Consider the following 26,339-nt stretch of genomic DNA (forward strand, 5'->3'; position numbering starts at 1 on the left):
TAATTCTGATCAAACCACTACCAAACACGAATGTCAATTTTGTACCAGCTTCTGCGTGCATCCTAAATTTAATCTACCTTTAAACATTCCAGAAGGCAGGTTCTTCCCTAATTGGAGCTAAATATTCCCAGATCAAAATTGAGATGTGACATTCAGTATGAGACTTCCACGACACATGGTCTCAACTGCGGTGGTCCGCTTCCTGAGGTATGAAGGAGCCAGAGAAAATAATTTGGAAAGAAAAGAATTATGTATTAATGCACAGGCCTGGCGACGCAGCCTCCAATAGCCAATATGGAAGACTGCGCACTTAACAGCTAAAGGGCAGGGTTTTTATTCTGTAAAACTGCAAACATCTGCTGGTCTCACAATGCGGGGAGGGGGGGGGTTGCGGCGCACTACAGAACAGGAACACAGCGCTTACATTTCTTGGGAAGAGCAAGGTTGAGGTAAGGGTTGGGCTAACAAGCAAGTTTAGATTAGGCAAACATCCTCTGGGGAAGGCACATCCTGCAGACAAGCAAGTTATCCTGCAAACAAGCAAGTTATCCTGCAAACAAGCCACGCAATCTCGGTATGAGAACCTGGAAATAATCCTTACTTTACCCAGTGTTGTGAGTTTGGTTTCCCACTTCCAGTTTGTTAAACTATTAAGAGCCTCAACCAACTGCAAAGCCACTAAGCTTTCCAGGAAAGCCACATTTTGCTAAGCATTTAAAAAGACAAGGTAACAGAACCCTGACTGATGTGAGGAAGGACAAATTATATCACCTCTCCTTCCGGTGGCCACCTCTCTGCAAGGTGAGGAGCCCGTGGTGTCGGTGGGGACCTTGGTCCTCATTCACCCTTCTCCTTAGGGCTGCAGGAAATTCTGCTAGCTGGGCACGAGTTTTAAATCCGCGCCTGCGTAGTGAGTGCTGGAATTCTCTTCAAGGATACAATTAGTGTGCACACAGGCAAGACTGTGTTTAAGAAGTCAGAGTTCAGACAATTCCGAACTTTAAAATGCTTTTACATGCCGTCATTCAAACACTTCATTTTTTTTAAAGCGATTAATAAATTGTTTTCAAGGCACCTGTTGCCAATATCTAATTTCCATTGAGCGTTTTCTGGAGAGCGTGGCCAAGTGTCAGTGTATAGTTCCTGCTTGATGTTGCGTATAATTTTTAGGATATTCTGAATGGCATGTGCTAATTATTTAGTACAATAGCTAATTTTATGGCGCTGAAAGACTGTAACAGAAGGGCTGTAATTACTTATAATAGGAATGTCTCGTTTTTTGTTAAAACCAAAGTGTGGGAGGCAAAAAAGAAAATAAAGGATAATTTTACACCCTCCTCTGAAGAATGAAATAGTTAATATTTTCAGGACTTTGTTACTAGTAACACTGGAAGTCTAACCATATGTCCTAGACTCCCGAGGAAAACACTGTAGCTTAGTGAAATTTACAGCAGTTTCAAAAATACGTGTTTAGACTTTACATCCCAAAGCAGATGAAAATCTTTTTTAAAATTGTGTCTAGTGTCACAGTCTCCAGCAGGGTAGCACGTTTCTGAAGAAAATTGCATGTGTGTGTGTGTGTGTGTGTGTGTGTGTGTGTGTGTGTCTGTGTGTCTGTGTGTCTGTGTGTGTGTGTGTTGAGAGCTGGCTCCAGCCTCCTTAGCTAGGGGGATTTGTTCCAAGTTTGTCCTGGTCACCGTAGCAGGCTCTGAAGGCTGCCTGGTGTGGTGTTATGAACACTTTCCAGAGCTGACCTAAGTAGATATCATCCAATTCTCAGAGACACAGAGGGAAACAGTTCAAAGCCCTTTGACAATAGCACCGAGACTTTTGAAATTTTCAGACCCTTCTACCGAGGAATTCCATGTCAGAGCACACACCTCCTGAAGTACTGGGAACATGGTCTGTGTTTCCCATCATTTACCTGCCTATTTTTGTAACCACGCCAGATGGGGCACCACCTAAAAACAGAGGGGCAGCTTATTCAATGAGAGCTCACCTGACCAGGGGCCAATGAGGTTTTAATGACTACTTACTGAGCAAAGAAACTATTTGTGACTTAGTAAAACTAAATCAAAAAGCCAAAAGAGATCACCTATAAAAATTATATATGAACAAGCAGGAAAAAAGACATAGACTATAATAGAATTTTCATAATTATCTCAGGGTACTGACTTTAAGGAATTTCTCATTACCTCCCTATTTTTTCTGTTATTATATAATGAACATTTCTAGTTTCTCATAAGGAAAAAAATGTATTATTTTAAAAGCCTAAGCACTGAAGAATCTTGTCCTCAAAGGCAGAGAACTGAGCTTCGCTCCTTAGGCTCCCGGGCATCCTCTTTTATCCACAAACTCCCCATCCGGACCCTAAAGCCGTGCCCTCCTTCTGCCCCCTGAACCCTCACCTCCCAGCCCTGCCCCTCCAGCATCTGTTTTGTCCTTTACTACTCTGCCCTTCCCTTCCAGGCACCTTTGTCTGTCCCTGCTCTTGTCCATCTGGGAGCCACGCCCCACCCTGCAGGTGAACCCCGAGCACAGAGGTCCGGGAGCCCTGTTGGGGGGCATTAGCAGTGGTGGGCACCTGGAAATCCCTCACTGCCCACCAAGGAGTGCATTGACTCCCGATGCAAACACATCCCTTCACCCCACCCCAGACCCACAAGATTTGATCTGAGTCCAGGTCATCACCTCTAATGAAGCAGCTCCAAAGGAAAGAAAGGAGCTAGCTCACCACTGGACTTCCTTGTTGACCCATATCCAAAGACAGAGAGACCTGAGAGGTTGCCACTGCCTCTCCATGGTCCATGGAGTAAGCCACCAGGTTCCGTGGGTCTCAGGCTCCTCACACGTAGATTCGAATTAGTACCTTCCCAGCCTCCCCATTACTAAGCTATGTTTACCACTCAGGGTGCAGGGAGCACTTCCACAGTGACAGGATCAGCGAGGTCCCTGTGCTCACAGAGTTGATACCTTAGAGGAAGAGAGAGATAATGAACTCACACACAGATGCACATCGGTCAGTGCAGGTAGTGACGGGGGCAGAGGGCAATCCCAGGATGGGACGGTGGTGTCTCTGGGCACCACAAAGAAGACAATGAGGAGGACCCCAGCTAAGTAACACACAAGCAGAGACACTCTGTGGAGCGCTCCCAAGCCCAAGAGTGGTAAGAGTGAAAATTCTAGGGAAGACAACTGGGTGGTCACCAGAAAAGCCCAGGACCGGAGACTGGGGTGGCGCGGACCTTAAGGCACAAAGCAGGAGGCCATGGCTGGGAAAGGAGAAGCTGGGGTCTATCTGGATGGAGGAGTGCAAAAGATTTGCTGGATGAAATGGATCTGGCATGGGAGACCAATGAAGATATCAGAGTGCGGGGAGGGTGGGGGGTAGAGCCACTCGGACCATGAATGAGCAACAGTCCACAAGTGTGACGTACGGAACAGGGGAGACCACGCCAGCCAGGAGCTCTGCACAGAGTAAGTGTGCAGTGACATTTCACCGCATGGTCAGCAGTGCTGCCCACCCCGCCACAGCGTCACTTGGTTTGGAAGGACGTAAGTTACTTGGCTCCATAAGGTGGTGCCAACCATCGTTTGCTAGAAGGAAGCGGAGGCCCAGAATTTGACATTCAAGTCAAGGGACAGGGCCAGACTCCACCTGCTAACTCTGTATTGGAAGTGTATAATCGCTGTAATTCAAACGGCTAAACTCTCAGCAGACAACGCAGTCTAAGGTAATGCAACAGAAGCTGTGCTGTTAATATTTAACATTAAAACCCACGCTGCAAAAAGAACCTTTTTGTTCCCTCCTCTGTGACCTCTCTCCTTCCTCTTCTTATTTAGTACAGAAAAATAGCACCGTGGCGGCTATGAAAACCCCCGTCTGTACCACTGACATCTAGATTTCATTTTCCCAATCTTTCCCACAAATCACAGTTCATTTGCTAGCAAAAATTACTCCGCCAAACTTCAATTTTCTCCCTTGTTTGTTCCTCCCTGTGTTCTAAGGTTGCATTATTTGTGGTTAATAAAAACAGTTAAACCATTCGGGTGACTGTTTTATTATCAATTTCTGCGTATTGTGAAGAAGCCTTCAGTTATTAAGTTATTTAAAAAGAATTTGGTAATGCGCTTCAGAAAAACAGCTCTACAAATAGTTTATTAGTCTATTAATTATACGACTTTCGAACCCCAAAACAAGTGCAATGATAATGTGAAATATGTCAGCCTTGTAAGCCAAATGCAGAAGATTGTGATGTTCCCCATCACATGTACCAATAATATAAATAAGTTTGTTTTGTGAAGCAGGCGCCTAAACGCACATATTCACTTCCAAATGGCCTTAATATTTATTATAATGCCAAAGTAATGTCAACATTATTTACAGATTATGAAAAATAATTTAAGGCTTGAACAAACTTGCGGTCAGACTATAACAAGTTTCCTAATCACAGAACTATGCGGTATAGTCAGCGCACACACCACTGTTTCCAATAATGAGCAAACACAATTAAGTTTTAACTGTTTTAAATCCTGTCACAATATTTTTCGGTAGGACTGGAATCTTCCAATGCATTGAGTCACTTCTATTGATTATATGATGTAGTCCACATAACCTCACCTTTTGTATCCAAAATTTTACGGTAAATTGTTAGCTTTTCGGAAGAGCAAATAAATCATTACACTAAATACAGGCTGTCAGGTTAGCTCAGTACTCAGCACAACCTTAAAAATTAGGCATCTTCTCTGTGGTTTTTGTAGAACTACTACTTTATTTAGCAACGCGTTAAAATAAAGGCTGTTGGATTGGCTCAGAAGGAAACAAAGAGAGTGAAGCTATGCTGAAATATTTTTAAAAATTACACGCTATACATTAAAAATTTAAATCAGCTCTGTTGAATATTTTAGCCTAGGGAGTAGTGGTTCAAGTGTAGAGAAGGTGTTCCCGATAAAACAGCCTGGAAGGCTTTGGAAAGGAATCCAGGGGGCTGGCTTGCAAGGTGATTTCAAAGACGAATCTGGCCCTCCAGCCCCCCTGCAAGTTGCTCTGGTCATGACTGCCAGCAATACTTAGTTCCAGCACTGCGGGCTCCTCTACCTGACCAAGTCCACAGCGTTAATGCCTCTCCTTCCTTTATTTGACTTTACCAGAATTCCTTCCATGTTTATTTGTTTGGTTTTTCCAAACCCCTAGAGTCACATTCCTTCGCATATAGTTTGCATGTGGTTCAATTCTTCTCTGAGACATTCCAACCTGTTCAGTTTTAAAGATGTCTTAATTAGACTAATCCTGATTGGGCTCTTTCCAAAACTCCTGTTGGCAGAGTCCGATTTCAATTAGCATTCTGCTTCCCTACTGCAAATGCCCTTGCTCAGGAGGTTTTTTTTTTTTTTTTTTTTTTTTTTTTTGTAATGTGCTATTTTGGATGTCACCCCTCCTCAGCATTACCCCATCTCAGAATCCTACGGCTCCCAAAATATTTCAAGGCACCAGCATGCAGGAAAATGTTGGCAGTTCCTCTTCCCTGAGACTCTCAAAGAAACACAGTGCTGCTGATCAGGGTCTCGCCCGCTGTGGCTGTAAACTTACAGAGGACAAAGGGTGTCCGCCCCCGCTCCCCAAAGTGTTCATCACCTTTGCTTTTATTGATGACAAGAAGCTGCAAGCAACAGTGTGGACAGACCATTCCCGCCCAGGTTTATCAAGCAGCTAATGAAGTGGTGTTCAAACATGGGCCTTCAGTCATGGTAATGCATGGAGACCCCACATTAATCCTGCAAGGTGGGTGCTATCGGGCCCTATTTATGGAGGAAGGCTCTATTTTCTGCCTAGAATTTAGGGGATATGACTGACTTACTGAGGTGGCATTTGCAGTTAGATTTCCTTGCCACTGACCATGCCAGTATGCATTCCACAAAGCACTGCTCTGTCTGCTCCCCAGCAACTGAGGGATGAGAGGTGAATTGGGGCAGATGTGTGGGATACTTTGGCCATCAGCATGAATGTCAAAGCCTGCCATCTATCTCTGCATAAGTCGGGGAGCCCAGCGGGTACGTAGCTCCATAAACCTGGACAGATACACCCTTTCTCTAGATATCAGTTAATTCATCAGCAATAAGGGATCGATAGCTGCTTGTCTCCCAGGCTGCCCTGTGGCTTTACTGAAGTGACCCTGATTGGCTCCCCAGTGTAGTCAGACACCCCCAAGAGCTGTGGACCACTGGCTCCCACCCTTGGCACCCGGTGACCCTGCTGAATCCGTCTTGGTCTGGGGCACTTCCCTGGGCCCCTTAGGAGGCTTAGCCACATGGCTGGCCTCTACCTACTTGCCAGCAGCATGCTTTCCAGTTGTGGCAATACCCCCAGGCATTGCCACATGCCCTTAAGGTGACAAAGTGACCACCATCAAGTCTTGACATGACAAAGCTGTCCTTTCCAACATAGTACTCGAGCCCTCGAGCCATACTATTGCCATAGACCGAAATCACAGTCTGAATATTTGGTTTAAATAAAATATGCTCTCAACATTAATTTCATCAACTGATTTTAACTGTGGCTACTAAAAATCTAAGAATTACTTATGTGGCACGCAGTGCTCTACGATCACTCCAGCCAGCTCTCAAAAGCCTGGTGCCCATGTCTTAACAGCCGCCAGGTGTGGCCAATGGCCTGGGAGCTCACTTAGCATGAGCCTCCCTCCCTGCCTGGGTCATGGGGCCACCTCCATCCTCGCTAGTGACTGAATCTGGGACACCCACCATCATCCTCATCTCAGCCTTCCTGCTCAATCCTCTGTCCTGGTCCTAAACCCAACACTCTACGTCCGCCTACATCTCAGGGAACCCACATACGGCCACAGATTCCTTCACCATGGAGAAAAGCTGGGAACAGCTACAGGCCAACAGCAGGAACCCACAAGCACCTTACAGTCGGTCTCCACGATGCAGCACCAGGCTAGAGTCACACGTGAGGGTGTTTATCAGCACGGAACATCTTCGGGCTGCACATAAAGAAGGAACTAGTTCAGAATGCAGAGCAAAGACGTGACTTCGTTTTCATCCCACGAGCGCACCTACTGAGACTCACACAGAGGTATCCATGTTAGTTACGCTAGATTTATTAGTGGAAGTTTGTGGAGCGGGATCCAGATGAATGGTTGTTCGATGTCATAGTTTTATTCCCCCTTTTTCTACTGTAGAAAGAAAAGCAGCAGTGTGTGTGATTGTGAAGCACTCTCCCTGAGCACCGCACGCACTCTGGCTGCAAGCCATTGGTCTCTGATCACCGGCAGCCAGGTATTGGCATAGTCTACAGTAATTCGGGGGACAAGTGACGATGTCTCAAGATCTCTGGTTGTCACAAATGGAGAAGATGCTGCCTACTGGCATCAGCTAAGCATCCTACAATGCACAAGGAGGTGCTCATTCAGAGACCAATCAGGACCTGGCTGTCCACAGCACTGAGCATGGGAATCAGCCGTCCACAGCCTCCTTTTGCTCCAGCACCAGCTTGATGTGGTCACCATGGCAACCAAAAGTTACTCCCAAGTTGTAGGTCCAGACTGGATCCTCCTTGGGTCCCCTGCTGCCTCTACCTGACACCAAACATCCCAACTGAAACAGAACTTTGATTAGCAATCCAGTTATAACTCATAGGAGGCCAAAACATTTGCTGGAAACACACAATCACCCACAGGCGAGGCAGCGAAGGGGAAGAAAACAGAATTCACCTTCCCAAGGAGGCGGCAGCGGCGTCTGGTTCACGGCGTGGCGGGGCGGGCAGCGCCATCTGCCACGCGTGGCCCTGCTGGACCTGTTTTGTCGAGAGTCTACAGTTTTGAACACTGTTTGTCTGGCGCCCTTCACAAGCACTACATTAACTCGAGTTCATTTGAAATTCATCATTTCCGAAGAGATACAAGGCGCTGGAGGTTCGGTTTCCAGGATTTTAAATGTCAGGCATCCAACATGCGCTGTGGAGACACAGCATCTGGAAGAGGGTGTTTTTGAAAAGTATCTACAAACAGGAGAGGCCCCCTCAGAACACACACACACACACACACACACACACACACACACACACACGACCAGGACTGGCCAGGCCATGTACCTGGAAACCGGAGCTCACTGTTTGAGTTAAAATATGAAGCAGCCGCTTCCAATGGACACCACTCCCAAGAATTCTCATGATGAATCCAAATCCCCGGTGCGGGTGTGGCCCTTAGCAGGTACTATTAGGTGATGAGGCTTCTGTCCTCCCAAATGGGATTGGCATCCTTGCTAGTGAGGCCTGAGGGAGTTTGTGAGCCCTTCTTCCTCACAGATGGGAGGACTGAGCCAACGGCACTGTCTGGAAGCAGAGAGCAGACCCCATGAGACACTGAATCTGCCACCATCATAGTCCTGGCCTTCCAGCCTCCAGCACTATAATAACTTCTCTGGCTTATGAATTCCAGAAACATCCAGAAACATCCCAGACTCAATTGAACTGAGACAGATGTATCTTTCAAAACTATGAGAGAGGCTGGCACCAGGCACACGCAGGCACCCAGAAAGACAATGTAAGGAAAAATCAACCATCAGGCTCCACCACATCAGCCTCCTTTCTGTTCTTCAGACACCCTTGCCTCAGGACTTTGGTTCTGGCAGTTCTTCTAGAATGTTCCTCCCTGAAATATCCTCCTCCTCACGGCCATTTACGACTTTGCCCCCTTCTCAGTAAGGTGCGTGCTTACCTTGCTCCGTAGGTGCCTTCTGCCTAGGGTCTGCCTCTGCTCCGCAGCTCTGCGCCCTCCATCCCTCGCTCTGATCTGAAGTCCTCTTGTCCGACTCACTGCACAATTGCTTACTTATCTGTCCTACATTGTCTCTTCCCCTTGAAGGATGTGGGGCCTGCAAGGAATGAGCTTCTTTTATTTACTGGTGGATGCTCAGTGCCTAGAACGTGCCAACGCATTTACAGAACATCTTCCCTGGGCTTCGCGTAGTTCTCAAGATTTAGGAAGCAAACAGCACAAGTGCCTGTCCCCATGTGGAAGGAGACTGCAACCAGAATGGATCTGTTAAGCTGTCCTATCTCCACGGACAACACAGAGACAACCAGAGGAGCTCCAGCTGGCCTCTGCTGCCAGCAACCCACAGACATGGGGCCCACGATACCCATGCAGCAGACAAGGGCTCGTGGGCTCCTAGGTGCTGTGGGAGCCTGGGCAGGGCTGACCACACATGTGGAGGAACTCAGGTTCTCAGGCCGTGGAGCAGCCTTGGGAAGCACCCAATCTCTTGCTGGATGACTCTTCCTCAAACCCCCACCACCTCCCAGGGCTCAGTCAGCTCACAGGGTCTGCTTGTGCAGAAAGCCCAGCTTTCCTCAACCCAGAAAGGAGACTCAGAGTTCCAGGTGGAATCTGGCCATCACCACTGCCCTGGGCTACACAGTGTCACTGCAGGGACGCAGTCCAGCTGTCAGCCTCTCACCAGTCCCCGGGCACTGAAAAATCCCTGCCCAGACCAGAGGGGAAGGGCCACTTCCTCCGGGGGCAATGAACCAGATGCCAAACAAGATGCTGTTAAAGCAACAGAGATGTGAGTTAAGGGAGTGGCCACAGCCAGAGAAAGGAGCAAGAACCAAGGACGGGGCAGGTAAGAGAGATCGGGGTGATCAGGTGGGCGGAAAGGGAGAAGCGGTGACCACGGCCCCTTCCTGCCCGTCTGCCCCCAAAGCACAGCGTGCATGGCTGCACCATCCTGCAGGGCTGTGTAAAAGCGGGGTGGCTGTGTCCACAGATGGGGTCCTCACTGCACAGAACGCTGCATGCTGGGCAGCAGTTTCAGTGAATGTGACTGAATGAACTTAGGAGTGGTTGGAAGGTATGTGAACATGCTGTACATGTGCGTGCATTATGCACGAATACATTGGTATACATATATAGTGATACATTTAATTACAAATATAGTTAGCTAATATATGCAAAGCCCTAACAGCTAGTATATATTACACATATACAATGTGTACATATTATAGTACGTACTATGAATATGTGTATATATGTAATATGTGTAACATATACATACTCTAATATGCATAATTTTTAAAAGAACTGAGTCCATTTGTAGTAAAAAAAATACACATAGGGTGGAATATTCCAATCTAGAGAGTATAAAGAGTCTGCCTTAGGGAAAACTCAATATACAAGAAGCTCCCTCTTGGGGTGACAATACCTCACCTTCCTACCAGCCAAGGCGACAGAAGAGACCTACAGGTTAAAATGGAAGAACTTGAAATTCCAGCTTGAAAATATCTAGAGATACTAAGACCTCAGCTTTTCCACAACGCACGTTTGGAAAGTGGTGGGTTAACATACACTTCGTGAGTTCCAGAAAAGACTGCGATGGCCTGTCAAGTGATGTCTTTGGGGTGCATTACTTTACGCTCAAAATCAAGAGTACAACCTGACCTGAACATTAGGCACAGGCCTCTGCCACCCCCACCCCATCAAGCGTGGTGGTCGCCCAGGCTGGGAAGGAGGGACAAATTGGTCAGCAGGGGCTAAGTCTCAGTCATACAGAAATAAGATGCTCTGCTGGGCTGTGGAGAGGCTGGAGGTAACAAGAGCACACTGTGTATGCAAAAAGTTAACAGGAAAGATGCTGAATGCTCTCACCACAGGAAATAATACACATTTAACCGGATTTAAACACCTCGGATGTGTACCTGTATGGAAACACGACCTGGCACCCCATGAGTATTACGTTTTTATGTATTAGTTCAAGATAAATTAATTTCAAAAGGAAGAACCATTAATTGGATTTATTTTTTTCTGCCACTTTGGAGCCTGTGCTCACAGGCTGCTCCACTGAATACCAGGGGACACCCCATCCCCGAGCCCATCACAGAAGGGTTACTGGAGTCCTGTACCCCACCCCATTTGCTCAGAGTCAACTTTTAATCATCACAATTAGCAGCACCAAGCATGATAGACACAGGCAATGTCCGGGATAAAATGGGTTATGACAATGGGTTATTACAAACATTTGGGAAGATTCTTCACTTCTACGATGAAATCTGCTAGGGTCTTGGGTCAGTAAACAAACCACGCATCTCTGATGAAGGGACAGTGGCGGAAGGTGCTAAGTGCTGGGGTTGAGGCTAGAGGCAGGAAACCAGGGAGCAAAGGGTGGCCAAGGGGACGGGGAAATGCATGGCAGTACCTGAGGAAGCAGGGTCCTGTCCCCCTGCGGATGCTGGCCCGCTAAGGTCACCCCTTCCTCGAGTCAGTTGGCAACGGCTCCAGAGAGTAAAATGCCACTCTTGATAGGATAATTAAAAGAAATTTTAGAAAGGTAATGCCTCCCCCACTTGAAAAATCAAAAACCCAGACAGCATAAATAATGTCAAGGAGTGTCTTTCAGCCACCGGTGACAAGGAGAAAGTTCTGCTCCTGACAAAGGAGACACACAATGGTGAGCGCCTCCGTGAATAAGAACCACGTCTGTCTAACTTCGTGCAGCCGCAGAGACTGCCAAGTACCTGTGGGCGCTTAATAAATGCCTTTGAAGGCTGATGAATGCCGTCATTATTGCATCTGCCATTATATTTTTTCGTGAATGAAACTTCCTTATCAATCTTTACAACCACGATTTCAATAGTATTAATTCAGCCACCTCCAATACCAAGTGCTTTTCCAAATTCCAGCCCTCAAACCTTGTCAGAAAAACAATGCGCTTGATTCTTGCAGTGTCACAGGCTGGAATCAAAGAAAAATCTAACTTATATGCCATCTTCTCAAAGGGCTGTGGCATAAGTGGCTCATACAGAACATAAAAGAATGCTTCACCAGCTTCCGGTCCGTAGCAACACTAATTTTTCACATGATGTTGAAGGCTTCTTTCAAAATGCTATTTGATGTTAGCAGTATATGATTTTGGAAAGCAAAGAGCCATTGTTTCTTGAAGTGGCTGCCTAAAAAGTAAACACTTGGATATCGCTGGTGAACTACAATGGTTTCTATCTTATTTTAATGCTTCTGAAATCAAGGTAGACGCAAAACTTTAAAAAGCCCAGAATCAGAGCTTGTTTTAGGATACAAAACAGTGACTCCCTCAATTCCAGTGGTCACCGTTAGTTCAAGTTACTGCTTTAACCTCCAGGGCGAGGATACAGGGGAACTTTTCTGTCCAATCCAAATAAACTCCTCCTCCTTTGAGATTCTAAGATCCGTTATTTCCAGTACTCACTTGATAAAACGTGAAAACACCAGCCTCCCTCTCCCCCTGTCTCTTCCCTTCTTCTTTTTCTGTCTTGTCCTCCTTCTCTCCCCACTGGCTCCCGAGCTGACAGTTCAGCAATGTGAACGGTAGGAGACATCTTGCCGGCTAAGCAGGGACAGTGGCAGCAGGAGACGACAGCCGTCAGCAGGACTGCGACACACCCACGAGGCCATCATGGTGGCTGAGCCCAGTGTCTGCTGCATCTGCAGCAGAGAAGCTGGCGAGAGGGGGGCACTTGAGGAGCTCTTCCGGGTCTCAAATTATTTGTGGGTGCACCCTGGACAGAGAAGCCATCCTGGTAGAGGTAGGAAACAAAACAGGACACAGCACCCTCAGCAGAGAGAAAGTAATCAGCCGATCGCCAACGAGAAATGGAACCGAAGGTAGGATTTGGCCAGATGATGACAGGAATGTACCCCGGGCTGAAAATCTGGACTCGTAGTAGGTGCTTTGTTTGGCACACGCTAAGGACCGTGTAGCTCGTGGTGCGTGCTTTAGTGGCACACACTGGTTTGCTGCGTGCTCACTGCCTAAGACACTGTGAAGGCACATTCAAGTCACCCCGTGACACCAAGGGGACAGGTCTTGGTACTTTGGGACCTACAGCTTAAGGTCGTTTTGAGCATCTCTTTAGGAAAAGAAATCTTAAAATACTTGAGCTGTGAACGGAGAGAAGGGTCAGCGAGACCGTGTCACTAGGGCTTCAGCTTCATTGGTCCCTTAGCCTCAGGCACGGAGGACCCTCCGGGAACCAGGGAGTCAGCCCGGCCTGAGCAGAGGGACCAAAAAGCCCAGATCTGTGTGGCATTATAGCCACGCCTCTCAGTTTCCCCACACTGGTGGGCTGAGATGCTGGTTTATCACCGTGGTGATAACATGGTGGTCACATCCCTAGATCCACCAGCAGGATGCCTCACAAGAGGCACTCACTGGTGCCTGGCACCTGCCCCTTGTCACCAGCCCTACCTCCCCCTTCGTTTTTTCTGAAAGCATTAACTAAGCACATACTATGTTTCAGCCATCAGAACTGGCATCCACAACGTGCCAAGGAAATGGGCACGCCAAGGGCTCTTACCGGGATGGCAGTCACACTGAACACGTGACTAGAATCGTGTATCTCATCTAATCCAAAAGCAGGCGGTATCACAACCACTGTTACACAAACAAGGTCACACAGCTAATAAATGAGAGGGTCCAGATAGGAAGGCAAGAAGTATGTCTACAACACCCATGTTTACAGAAGACCCACAGGAAAAAGAAACAAACACAGGGCTGCATGTTCTCATCAGGCTTGATTTCTTAATCCCCTTCCTCTTCCTCCCCTCCCCCTCCTCTGAACTGCGAACAGGTACTAACAAAATAAAATGAAATTAAAAAACAAATAGGGTTGAGGGGCTAGGGGTGTAGCTCAGGGGTAGAGTGCTCGTCTGTGCTGCATGAGGTACTGGGTTCAAATTCCAGCACCACCAAAAAGGAAAAAAAAGCAAGATAGATTGTAGCAGAGGCACCAAGTTCCAGGACAGAGATTCACAGGGACACGCTGGCGCAGGTGGCCAACTGCCCTGTGGCAGGGAGGACTGGGCTGAGACATAGCAGGCCTTCACCCCACAGGCAAGGGGGAGGGAAGAGCATTTGAGATGCAAGTGCAAAAGAGGGATCCAAGGACCCATGACCTGGGTACAGCCCGGCCAAGGCCACCACTTGCTTTCTGCGGCAGATCCTCCACGCTGCAGTGCCGGCCTCCCCCAGGTAACCACAGTGACAGGAGGCTCACCCGTGGGGCGGAAGCTTCCTCTGAGTCTAATTCTTCAGGAGTCCAAATGAGCCTAACGAAAGAGGAAGGCAACACGGCGCTGTGCGCGACCCTTTGACTTAAGCGTCAACTTAGAATTTCAAATAAAATTAGAAGATTCTTCTAATAATTATGTAGGATGGCAAATAAGGTTCAGGGCAGGCACAGGCGGCCAAAAGTGACTAATCGTATTTTTGTAAAAAGGCACTCGGGGGCTGACCCCTTCCCGGGATCGCACGCAGGGGCAGGGAGAGAGGAGGGGAGGTCGCCCGCGTTAATGTTAAATAGCAATCCGCCCGCCGCCACCCTGCCTGCTTCTCCATATTCATGGAAACTGCACCCATCCATATGCATTACCGTCCAAAGAGTTTAAAAGTAGCAGACGCAAGCTCGGAAGATTTCGGTTCTAATAAGAGCGCTTCCTCCGAGGACCAACGCCACGCCTCTCCCCACCACCTCCGGATTAAAGCAAACTAATACAGGATCCTAGCAGGTGACCCGGGAACAAGCCCGCCTTCCTGCCCAAAGCCCAGTGTGCCTCCTGTCAGTGGATGTCTGCTGGTGTCTGCCACCAACGCAAGAGGTTCCTGGTGCATGGAATCCTCTGCAAGGCGCGGGACAGCTGGCGGCCACGGTTTCCCCTGCGGCCATGACCACAGAGCCTCGCTCAGCCTGGTGCTTGCACTTGGTCATCCCTTGAGCCTCTGCACAGGCGGCAGCTCCACTGCCATGCTGGTGACTCGGTCATCCGTCCTCCAGACCTTTTTTGGGAGCTCTGGGGGGAGCTGAGGAACCGGGATGGGCTGCTGGTGTCATTAAAGGGCTCAAAATACAATTTGCAAGGACTCAGGTTCCTTTGCAGGAGGTAGGAGAGTTAGAACCCTCCCAGGAGCCAAGTGAACTGGCCACAGAGCTCCTGTTTGTCACCTTGGGGCCTCAGCAAGACCCCTGCATGCCCCTTGTTGTCATGTGGGGCCCTATCTAGACTCACAAATTAGGGTGACAGCATTTCTAAGTGCTTACAGCTAGGTTACCATCTCTCATCACACCGGCAGGCAAGGCAAGATGTGCATTGCTGATTTTTTTTTCCAATTTCTAGAAGATCAAATAGACAGTGAAAGTTGATAAAACTGCCTTTAAAAATCATATTACCCCAGGAAAATATCAATCTACAATTTCTGGTTTTTTGAGGCAAGGTCTCACTAGGTAGTCCAGGCTGGCCTTGAACTCACAGCAAACCTCCTGCCTCAGCCTCTCAAATGCTGGGATTATAGGTGTGTACCAACACACAGCAATCTATGATTCTTGACTCCAGGGAGGAGGTGAGGTGTGATCACAGCCTGGGGACAAGGAGCCCTGGAAGGGGTTGGAGTCGTAGCCCAAGAGGAGCTAGAGGAGAGAAATCTCACGTTCTTTCTGTCCTACATTCTATAAGGACCTCAAGCACCCATGTTTCTGACCTGCTGGGGCATCTGGTCCCCTGTGCGAGCAGGAGATGTTAGGAAACTAAACTGGTGCATCGTGGGGCAGGTTTTGTAAGCACAGGAAGAAGGCTTGTGCTGTCCCAGGGTTTGGGGTGGTTTACTTCCTTTGGTCCTGGAGGACTGAGCCTCCGCAGGGAGCTGAAAGTTCAGCTCTTATTTTTTATTCTGAGATAAGGTTTCACTAATTCACTAGAATTACCCAGGCGGGGCTCCAATTTGTGATCCTCCTGCCTCAACCTCTCCGGAGGCTTGAGGTTACACCTGCACCACCACTCTGTGCAGGTGTAGACGTGGTGGACGGTCTGGGACCAGGACCCTGAGTTCTGCCCAAGTAGTCGAGATGTTGCCCCACCCCCACCCACGCCCACATCTAGACTCTGGGGCAACCCTAACTCACTTTACCCCAAATGAAACTCAAGGGGCGGGGGCTGTCAGCTCTCAGGTTCCCTCCATGCCCAGTTCCCCTGCGCTGCCAAACCTGGCCTGTGGGAACCCGGGACCCAGGAAACCCGGCGTGAGGGGGGGGGGGGCAGATTTGGGAAGGAAACGCGAAAATAGCCAGTAGGGGCTAGTTTTCAAATTCAGCAAAACACACGGTGGGAGGAACACTCATCCGATTACAAAAGCGAAAAAACGCGCTCCGAGCCTCGGGCCCTGCACAGCCCAGCCAAGGGGGGGGGGGGGGGGAGTTGGGGCGCAGCCTGGGGAGCTGGAGCCCCGTGGGCCGCCCCAGCCCAGGCTGCCTCCTGCCTCTGTGCGCCCCGAAGCTGGAGAACGGATCCGATCCGATCCGCCGTGGAGGAGCTGTGGGATCGCCGCTCCGGGGGGAAACCCAGCCCAGAAGTCGTCTCCCGGCGGCTCCGGGGCCCGGCGCGGCGCGTGGGAACCCAGGGCATAAATGGGGCTCCGGGCTCCCCACGGGGCCGTGCTCCGCCGCGGGCGCCAGCTTCGACTTCCAGGCACATTCGCATTTGCAAACCCGAGCTGGGGCAGGGTGGGGTGGGGTGGGGGGTCTCTGTGGCCTTGGGACCAGACCTTTCCAGGGGTCTGGGGCGGAGGCTCCCGAAGTGTCCTGGAGCCCAAAGGGACTCGCGCGGCGCCGCTGGGGACCGCGCCTCGGGGCGCGCTCCAGCCGCCCTCCCGGGAGCACGGCCCCTCGGCCTTGCCCAGGGGACTGGGCTTCCTGCGGCCTTTAAATTGTGTTAAGTTGTTCACGGTGTGGTTAAGTTGTTCAGTCACCACCGCGCTGAAAACCGGGGAGCACAGCGGCTCCCGGTGGGTCCCGGGCTTGCTCAGCCTCCAGCCCTTTGCCTTGGGCGAGGTCTCCTGACCCCTGGGCTTCCGCGTCAAGGTCACAGCCACAGGTGCTCAGGCGCCCAGAGCAGGTGACCGCCTGCCCCTCTCCGGACCCCCGATCCCCGCTCTGTTGGGTGCCGCTGTCCCTGGGCATTTTGGTTTAAAATGAGTGACATACAAGCCCTGCTTGGATTTACAAATAGATGCACAAAATTGTAAACGCTTAAAAAATATGAGACTTTTTTTTTTTTAATGAGACCGTGCCAACAGACAGATCGAGTAGCAAAATAACCTTCTTCTACAAACGCTGGGATGGGATAAAATGGTGCGGCTGAGAGAGTAATTAAAGGATGTATAATAATTCAGTGCCAGTGGTGTCGTTCAGCAGATTCGGCCGGTGTGAGGAGGGCACAGGACAGCCTGTGACAGGCTCCCCCAGGCAGGCTCTGCCCCTGAGTGACACGGCCTGCAGTGTAAACGGAGGCTTTGGAGAACAGGAAGCCAGGAGCAAACTGCCTGGCCCATGTCCTCGGGCCTCTGGTGGGCGCTGGGAAAAACCTCAGCGGCCAGAATTCTGTGTGGTCATTTTCAAAATGGGTAAACTGAGGCTGCAGCAGTCACAGTCCCGCCAGAGCCTGACCCTCCTTCCCCAGACACTACACTGGGCACAATGCTCCACTGGTGACAGATATTGTCAGTTTCACACTGCACCTGAAAATAGGGGGGTCCAGAAAGCTGTGAGCACTGCGGGGAGCAGGATCCACTGTTAGGGCCTGGCAGAAATGGGGTGCTGTAGACTAGGCTGCCCTTTTGGCCCCTGCTGGAGGTCTGAATCATCCCTATAATGGGCCCATCATGAGAGCTGGGTGCAGGTGCTGTGGTGTGTGTGTGTGTGTGTGTGTGTGTGTGTGTGTGTGTGTGTGACTTGTCTATTTGTTTGTTTGGAATTTTTTTCTCCTGCTCTCAGGCAGTAGAACCCACCTCCACCCCTTGAGCAATTTAAAAGTCACTTTTTGGAACCTTCGATTAAATGCTATAGATTGGGTTCTCATCTATTTCCTCTCTCTAAAAGCAGGAAAGCTGCAAAGCAGGGCTCCGATGGGAAGCGTCTTGGACTGAGAGGGGTAAGCAGGCAGGTGTGTGAGCTCCGCAGGCCAAAACCAAGCCACAGTCCTGGGTCCTGAAGGTTTTTTGTGCAGAGATTCGAGTTCACAGCTTGCTGCATGGAAGCCTCTTCACGTTCTTGGAGCCGAACTTAAATGCCTCTGAAATCTTGGCCCGCCATTATCCTGTAGCTGTTAATTAAGCTTTGAAAACTTTATATGGTGTTTATAGTGCACTGTGTGAATTGCAAAATAAATTAGAACCCCCAAAGAAGTTGAAGTTTTCAATAAATGGAGTAAAAGCCAGAGAGACGCTCTTCTTGCCTAAGAGACTCGTTCTGATTCTTTTTTTCGTATTTCTTTCTAAGAGGGGAAAAATGGGCATTGGAGAAGAAAACTTTTGCTTCTTAAAAGCAAACTGTCCTGCCTAAGATTTCTTTGTTTTGAACCCACTTGCTTGATTAAGTTGAGTTATTCTGCACAGAGAAAGGAACACTGAAAGAAGAGGCCGTGCAGTATGAGAAGCATCTCTGTGCCACCGAAGAAATCAAAATTGCAAGAGCACCTTGATCATTCTCACGGCTAAAAGGAACCACATAGAACAAGAGTACAATCTGGCTTAACCTGGGTCGTAAAGCGGATTCCGGGAATTTTACATTCGCTTTAGATTTTTTTTTCAATGAACCTGTGTCGGGAGCCGAGCCAGAGGACCTGCCTAAGCAGATGGGGCCTGTAGGAAAGAGCGAAGCCTTCAGTAGATTACCCCTCCCATCGAATGATGCCAAGATGGCGCCCGTTTCCTACTTCCGTATTCTTACCCACAGCTTCTGCCTAGCTACAGCTGATGTCCCCCAATCAGACTTTGCCACGCCTTGTTACCCTATAGGACAGGACTATAGATATAAGGACAGAGCAGGAGGTAGAGAAGAAGAGAAGACACGCAGACCATAGAGAGTGGAGGACTACGCGGGGTTACTCAACAGAGAGAGCCCCACTGGAGAGTCCGATCAGGGAGGAACGTTCCGGGGACGACCTGTGTGGAGAGTCAATAAAGGCGACCTCTGTCTCTGCATTCTGGTGTGTCGTGTGAGTCAGTTCCCCTGCCGGTCGGGGGTTCAGAGGCCGCGCGGCGCATTCTGGGGGCCCGTACGGGAACTGATCACCCCCGTACTGCAGAGACAGACCGCTTTTGGCTTACCACGCGGCAGAGGTCGTCGGCCAGGTAAGTTGGGAGTACGCCTGGGCCCTGGGTGGCGCGCACCTACAGGGCAAGTTTCTTAACTCCCCTGGTGTACATACGCCAGGTATCGAGGTGAGCAGATCTTAGCCACCCGAGGGTATCTTTTGATAGAATATGGGCCAATTACCGAGCAAAGAGGCTGGGGATTTAGCCAAGGCCCTTAAGAGACTGTTAAAAGCAAAAGATCTTGGGGTAAGTCGTGCCACTCTCGAGCTGTTTATTGCCGAGATTGACCGGATAGCCCCGTGGTTCCTACCCACGGGACATTTGACTTTGCCTTCATGGGAGAGGTTGGGGGGGGATCTGGCCTCTGCCGAGCTCGGCGGGGACTTGTCCCCTTCCGTTCGCCCCTTGTGGGAGATGATACATACCTGCTTAGAGGAGGAAAACGAGGGTTTCCCGCCCGCTGTCCATGGTGCAGGTATCAAAGAGGTGAGAGAAGCCTTCGAACGGGCGAAAGCTGAAAACTCTAGGGAAGGTTCCCTTCGGGAGGAAGACCCCAGGGGGGAGGAATCGGACTCGTCTGATTCCTATTATGAAGAAGCACAGTCCAGGAAAAGCATCTACGGGGGTCTCCGACGCGAGCTCCGCGCCATCTCAATGGGGGACGCGGAGGGAGAAAAACCCTCTGCTGACCCCTGCTGGCGACAGGAGAAATTACCTTCGGCCCCACCTTGGGACCCATTTCCGGAGGCGGTGCGCCGTGAGGAACTGTGCCACCAGGGGGCGCAGAGTGAGGTTAGGAGACTGGCGGCTACTATCGGTCCCCGCCCATCGCCACCGTCCTATGCTGAGCCGCCTCGGGGTTCAAGATACTTCTATGGCTCGCTCTGGCGCTCTAAATGGTGGGCGGGACCAAGGATGCCGGAACCAGGGATAGACGTGGGCCCCTATGGAGTGTACCCCATACAAGTTGCCCCAGGCCAGGGTAGGAATGTGTGGGAGCCTTTTGACCTTAAGCAGATAAAAGAGTTGAAAAGCGCGGTCACGACTTTTGGCCCCGAAGCTCCATACACGGTGGCAATACTAGAAAATCTCTGCTCTATTCCCCTTACGCCTGGGGATTGGGCCCAATTGGCTAAGGCCTGCCTTCCAGCTGGCAGCTATCTGGATTGGAGGGCTTGGTATGCTGAGTACGCAGCAGAACAGGCAGAGAGGAATGCTGCCGGGGGTCATAGGGGATGGAGCAGAGACATGTTAACGGGGGAGGGGCGATATGCTGAAGATCAAACGCAGTACCCCAGTGCAGTCTACGAGCAGATCAATACTATTGGAATGCGAGCCTGGAAACAGGTAAGCGGCTCTGGGACCGCATCCGCATGCCTCTCTAAGGTAGTTCAAGGCACCGCAGAACCATTTGTAGATTTTGTGGCTAGAATGCAAGATGCAGCAGAAAAGATTTTCCCTAGTAAGGAGACAGCTCTACCACTGGTCAAGCAACTGATTTTCGAACAATGTACTAAAGAATGCAGGGCAGCAATCGCACCACATAAGAACAAGGACTTAAACACCTGGATAAGAATTTGCAGGGAGATAGGGGGCCCCCTTTCCAACGCAGGTGTGGCCGCCCTGCTCGCAGCGGCTACCAATAACAAAATAAAGGCCAGAGAGAGGCCCCAAGGAGGCGCCTGCTTCACTTGCGGAAAGCTAGGGCATCTGAAGCGTGAGTGCCCCCAAAGGAATCGCTCCGGCGGATCCGTCCAAGGGGGAGGGGAGATTTGCAGGCGCTGCCGGAAAGGAGCTCACCGTGCTGAGGACTGTCGTTCCATCTTTGATAGTGACGGAAACCGCTTGAGTGGCAGACAGCTATCAGAGACAAAAAACGGCCAGAGGGGGCCCCTCCAAGGAGTGGGCCCCCGGACCCTGAGAATGTCCCCTCGAGACAGCCAAACCTCACAAGAGCCACGCTCGGCTCGGGAGGACTGGACCTCTGTGCCACCACCAGACTTATACTAATGCCTGAATTGGGTACCCAAATCGTAGAAACCCCGTGTTGTGGACCGCTGCCTGAGGGGACAGTTGGACTGGTGTTGGGTAGAGCTTCAGCTGCCCTGCAAGGTCTCATTGTTGTCCCCGGAGTCATTGATTCTGACTACACAGGCCGCATAAAAATTCTGGTCCGATCCCCTAACGGAACTCTGGTCATTAACGAGGGAGATAAGATAGCGCAGCTTTTGTTGCTCCCCAGCCTTCACGGAAAATTCCCCTCTCAGCAGAGGATCAGGGGCGGTAGGGGACCAGGCGCGGGGTCGGGGATTTTCGAAGGGCTGCATTTGACACTTGACAAAAGACCCATGTTATCATTGAGAATAAATGGGAGAAAAATTACAGGGCTTTTGGACACTGGGGCCGATCGGTCTATCATCTCTAAGAAGGACTGGCCCTCTAGTTGGCCCACAAATACAGCAGACAACACACTTCAAGGGTTAGGGATGGTGACAGCTCCTCAGGTTAGCGCCATAACCCTGCCTTGGTGTGATGAGGAAGGCCACCAGGGTCATTTCCAGCCTTTTGTCCTACAACTGCCAGTGTCTCTGTGGGGGAGAGACATCCTTACCCAGATGGACGTCACCCTTACATCCAATTGTTCTCCTCAGGCCAAGGGCATGCTTAAGAATCAAGGGTATATCCCCGGCAAGGGCTTGGGCTCTGCCCTACAGGGCCAGACTTCCCCTGTACCTATGGAGAAGAAGGAAGGCAGACATGGCCTGGGTTTTTTCTAGGGGCCACTGAAGAAGTTCTCCTACCCACCCCGATTAAAATCACTTGGAAGTCCCCAAGTCCAGTTTGGGTACCTCAGTGGCCCCTGCCCAAGGAGAAGCTCTCAGCACTAACGGAAATAATAAAAACCCAGCTTCAAGCTGGACACTTAAAGCCGTCGACTTCCCCATGGAATACCCCCATTTTTGTCATCAGGAAGAAATCAGGCAGATGGAGGCTGCTCCATGATTTGAGAGCGATCAATGCGCAGATGCAACCCTTAGGGGCAGTTCAAAGGGGGCTACCGGCACTCTCAGCGATCCCAAGACATTGGTCAGTTTATGTCATAGACCTTAAGGATTGTTTTTTCTCTATTCCCCTGCATCCGGAAGACACCCATCGATTTGCCTTCACCCTGCCCACGGTTAACCAGGAGAGCCCTGATCTTAGATACGAATGGGTGGTCCTACCTCAGGGTATGGCCAACAGTCCCTCTATGTGTCAAATCTATTTGGATTCCTTGCTGACCCCTATACGAAAAGCCTTCCCCAAGATTAGATGCGTTCATTATATGGATGACCTGCTTATCAGTGCAAAGGAAACAAAAATGTTAGAAGATATGTTAGGCCAACTGGTCAAGGCCCTGAGAAAGGCTAACTTGAACATTGCCCCTGACAAGATTCAAGGGGGAGAAGTGGTGACCTACTTGGGTGCCAAACTCTCCTCTACTCTGGTTTCTCCGCAGAAGGTAACCATCAGAACGGATAATCTCACCACTTTAAATGACATGCAGAAGTTATTAGGAGATATAAACTGGGTCAGACCTTACTTACATGTCTCCAATTCTGACTTAAAGCCTCTGTTTGATCTCTTGAAGGGGGACCCGGACATTGCCTCCCCCCGAGAGTTCACCCCAGAGGCCAGGGTTGCCTTAGAGAGGGTTGAAAAGGCCATAAGTAGAGCTACTTTACAGAGGATTGACCCAGGACAGCCTTTCGAAATCTGCTTGCTGCAGACCAGATGTCAGCCCACGGCGGTGATTTGGCAAAAGGGACCACTCCTGTGGGTGCACCCTAAGGTCTCACCTGCCAAGGTCATTGAACACTACCCGGAATCAGTTGCTTCTCTGGCATTGGAGGCGCACAGTAGAGCGATCCAACATCTTGGTTCCCTGCCTTATGCCATTCGGGTGCCCTATACTGCTTCTCAGATAAAGACCCTGACCGCCTGCCTGGATACTTGGGCCATCTTGAGATGCGTGTTCCCCGGGGATATAGATAATCAATTTCCTAAGGACCCCATACTACAGTTTGTTACTCAACATCCGGTGATATTCCCAAAGATCACCGCCTCCGCACCTCTTGCTCATGCAACAACTATCTATACTGATGGGTCGAAAACCGGGATAGGGGCCTATGTAGTCTCAGGCAAGTCTCCGGTTACCATACAGTTTGAACCAGATCAACCACAGGTGGTAGAGTTGTTGATTGTACAAACAGTTCTCCAAAAATTCTCAGAGGCCCTCAATATTGTTTCTGATTCGAAATACGTTGTTAATGCCCTACAGGTCCTGGAGACTGCAGGCCCAATCAAGCCAACCTCTAAAGTAACAAACTTGTTCTTATCTATCCAGGCATTGCTCACGAGTAGACACCATAAAGTGTTTATCACTCATATAAGAGCACATACGCACCTACCGGGGCCCATGGTGCAGAGCAATGCGGCCGCAGATGCGGCTACTCGCCCGCTATGGATTCTCAATATACTGTCCCCACTGGAACAAGCCCGTCAATTTCATGACAAATTTCATGTTAATGCCAGGACTCTTGCCAATACATTCCATATCCCCAGAGCAGATGCACGCGACATTGTGCGACTCTGTGGCTCATGTGACACCCATTCGCCTGTAGTGTCAGTCGGAGTTAACCCTAGGGGGTTGACCCCCGGCGACATTTGGCAGATGGATGTCACTCATGTGGCAGAGTTTGGTTCTCTAAAGTATGTTCATGTCTCCATAGACACCTGCTCTCATATAATCTTTGCGTCAGCGGAAACAGGGGAAAAGGTGTCTAATGTGATTAACCACTGCCTGGCAGCATGGGCAGCCTGGGGAAAACCCAGACATCTCAAAACAGACAATGGCCCAGCATACACTGGGAAATCTTTTGCAAAATTTTGTGAAACCATGCAAGTCCAGTTAAAACATGGAATCCCCTATAACCCACAAGGACAGGGCATCATTGAGAGAGCCCATAAAACCCTCAAAAACATCTTAACAAAACAAAAAGGGGGAATAGGCCACAGCCTGACCCCAAAAGCAAGACTATCCATGGCACTGTTTACATATAATTTTTTGAATCAAAACTGCAATGATCGCTCCCCGGCGATGGAGCATTGTAGCCCTTCTCCCGCCAACAAAGGATGGGTAAAGTGGAAGGATGTCCTAACGGGACAGTGGATGGGCCCGGATCCAGTGGTCAGCTGGAACCGAGGCGCGGTTTGTGTGTCCCCACAGGAAAAGGAACCACTGTGGGTACCGGAGCGATTGATAAGAAAGACTCCAAGCCCCACAAAGGAAGAAAAAGGAGAAGGGGACCATAATGCTAAGGACCAACTTGACAACGCAGAAGGAGAACAATGACACCCTAGCTGAGGCACCGAACCACCTACTGCTGGGTGTGGTAATGTATACTCTGGTATTCCTCTTTGGGGTCTGCCTGGGACGGAGCGCCTTCTTGTTTGCTCATGCACCGCGCCCTGTCAACTGGCATAAAATATGCCTGGCGGTACTACTGCTGATTAACGGTGCTTATGCTGAAATAGTATGGGGGGCTACATCCCCCAGCCCTGTCCATTGTTTCAGTTACATCTCCAACCCTCCCGCAAACCTATGCCCACAACTGTACAGCTAGATTGCCATGCCTTCCTGATGCCCCGATTACTTCCCATGAGTTCAATATCACTGTGCCCCTCTCTAATGATATGGTGGTTTTCTCCACCTTTAAGCCCCCAAATGCTTCCTCGCTGCCCAACTGGATCATGTTTACTGAGGAAGGCATCAGTTGGGGACCGAGAAAGACAGGTGCCTCTGGATGGCATCCTTCTTCCCCGAGGAGATGAGTGATGGAGTCAATGACGGGTAAGGCGGGAGGGGCTCTCCCGACCAACCTAAGACAGACCCCACTCTATTAGGGTCCTCTCATGGAGCTAAGTTGTTGGCATTGAGATGCGAGACCAAGGGTACTGCAGTGCCACCCGCCCCAAAGCTGGGGGGAAGGCAGGAATGAATGTCTATATGCATCCAGGTTCGGTTCACAAAAGCCTGGCCCTGCGAAAAAATGAACCACTCACCTCAAGCATGGTCCTAGCGCGAGGATATGCATCGAAATGAGGTGATGCACAGCGGGGTATAGACCTCTACATTCTCTCATGCCGTGGCCTACAAAGTAGGCCCACTCCCAGGTATCTAACAACATCATACCTTGGAGGGACCCTTAGATCCACCGCCTTTAATAAAGAAAAAAGGGGGAGATGTCGGGAGCCGAGCCAGAGGACCTGCCTAAGCAGATGGGGCCTGTAGGAAAGAGCGAAGCCTTCAGTAGATTACCCCTCCCATCGAATGATGCCAAGATGGCGCCCGTTTCCTACTTCCGTATTCTTACCCACAGCTTCTGCCTAGCTACAGCTGATGTCCCCCAATCAGACTTTGCCACGCCTTGTTACCCTATAGGACAGGACTATAGATATAAGGACAGAGCAGGAGGTAGAGAAGAAGAGAAGACACGCAGACCATAGAGAGTGGAGGACTACGCGGGGTTACTCAACAGAGAGAGCCCCACTGGAGAGTCCGATCAGGGAGGAACGTTCCGGGGACGACCTGTGTGGAGAGTCAATAAAGGCGACCTCTGTCTCTGCATTCTGGTGTGTCGTGTGAGTCAGTTCCCCTGCCGGTCGGGGGTTCAGAGGCCGCGCGGCGCAAACCTGTGCTAAATTCAGGAGACCAAAAAAGTAGCTTTTTAAAAGGGGCATAAACAAATCTCAACGCAGAGAAAAATGACTGCTAATTTTCAAACCTCTAATTTAAAAGATGCTACTAAAATATATTCTTTTGAGCATTATTATTATTATTATTATTCAGCTTCAAAATGGAATATCATATGCTTTCTTTTTTCCTGTAAATTTTACATTTGGAAAAAGGACTTGGCAGAGCTTAAAATCTGACCCTAGAAATTGTCATGAAACTAAGCCGATGTGGAAGGTTTTTATTAACAGAATCGGGAAGAGATCGTGTGTTTCAGTCAGATCAACTCATTTAAAGAAAAATCCTGCCAAGTAAATCATTTGCTGCAGTTCCATTCTTAAAGTTTTCAGAGAATAAAAAGCAATCTTCAATCTCACTTCTCAAAATATTTGCTAATTTGTTTTAAAATTGGAGACTTATCATCTGCCTCTCA

The sequence above is a fragment of the Cavia porcellus genome, unplaced genomic scaffold (assembly GCF_034190915.1).
Source record: "Cavia porcellus strain 051 isolate PalLab524CR breed Dunkin Hartley unplaced genomic scaffold, mCavPor4.1 scaffold_31, whole genome shotgun sequence".
NCBI lineage: Eukaryota > Metazoa > Chordata > Mammalia > Rodentia > Caviidae > Cavia > Cavia porcellus.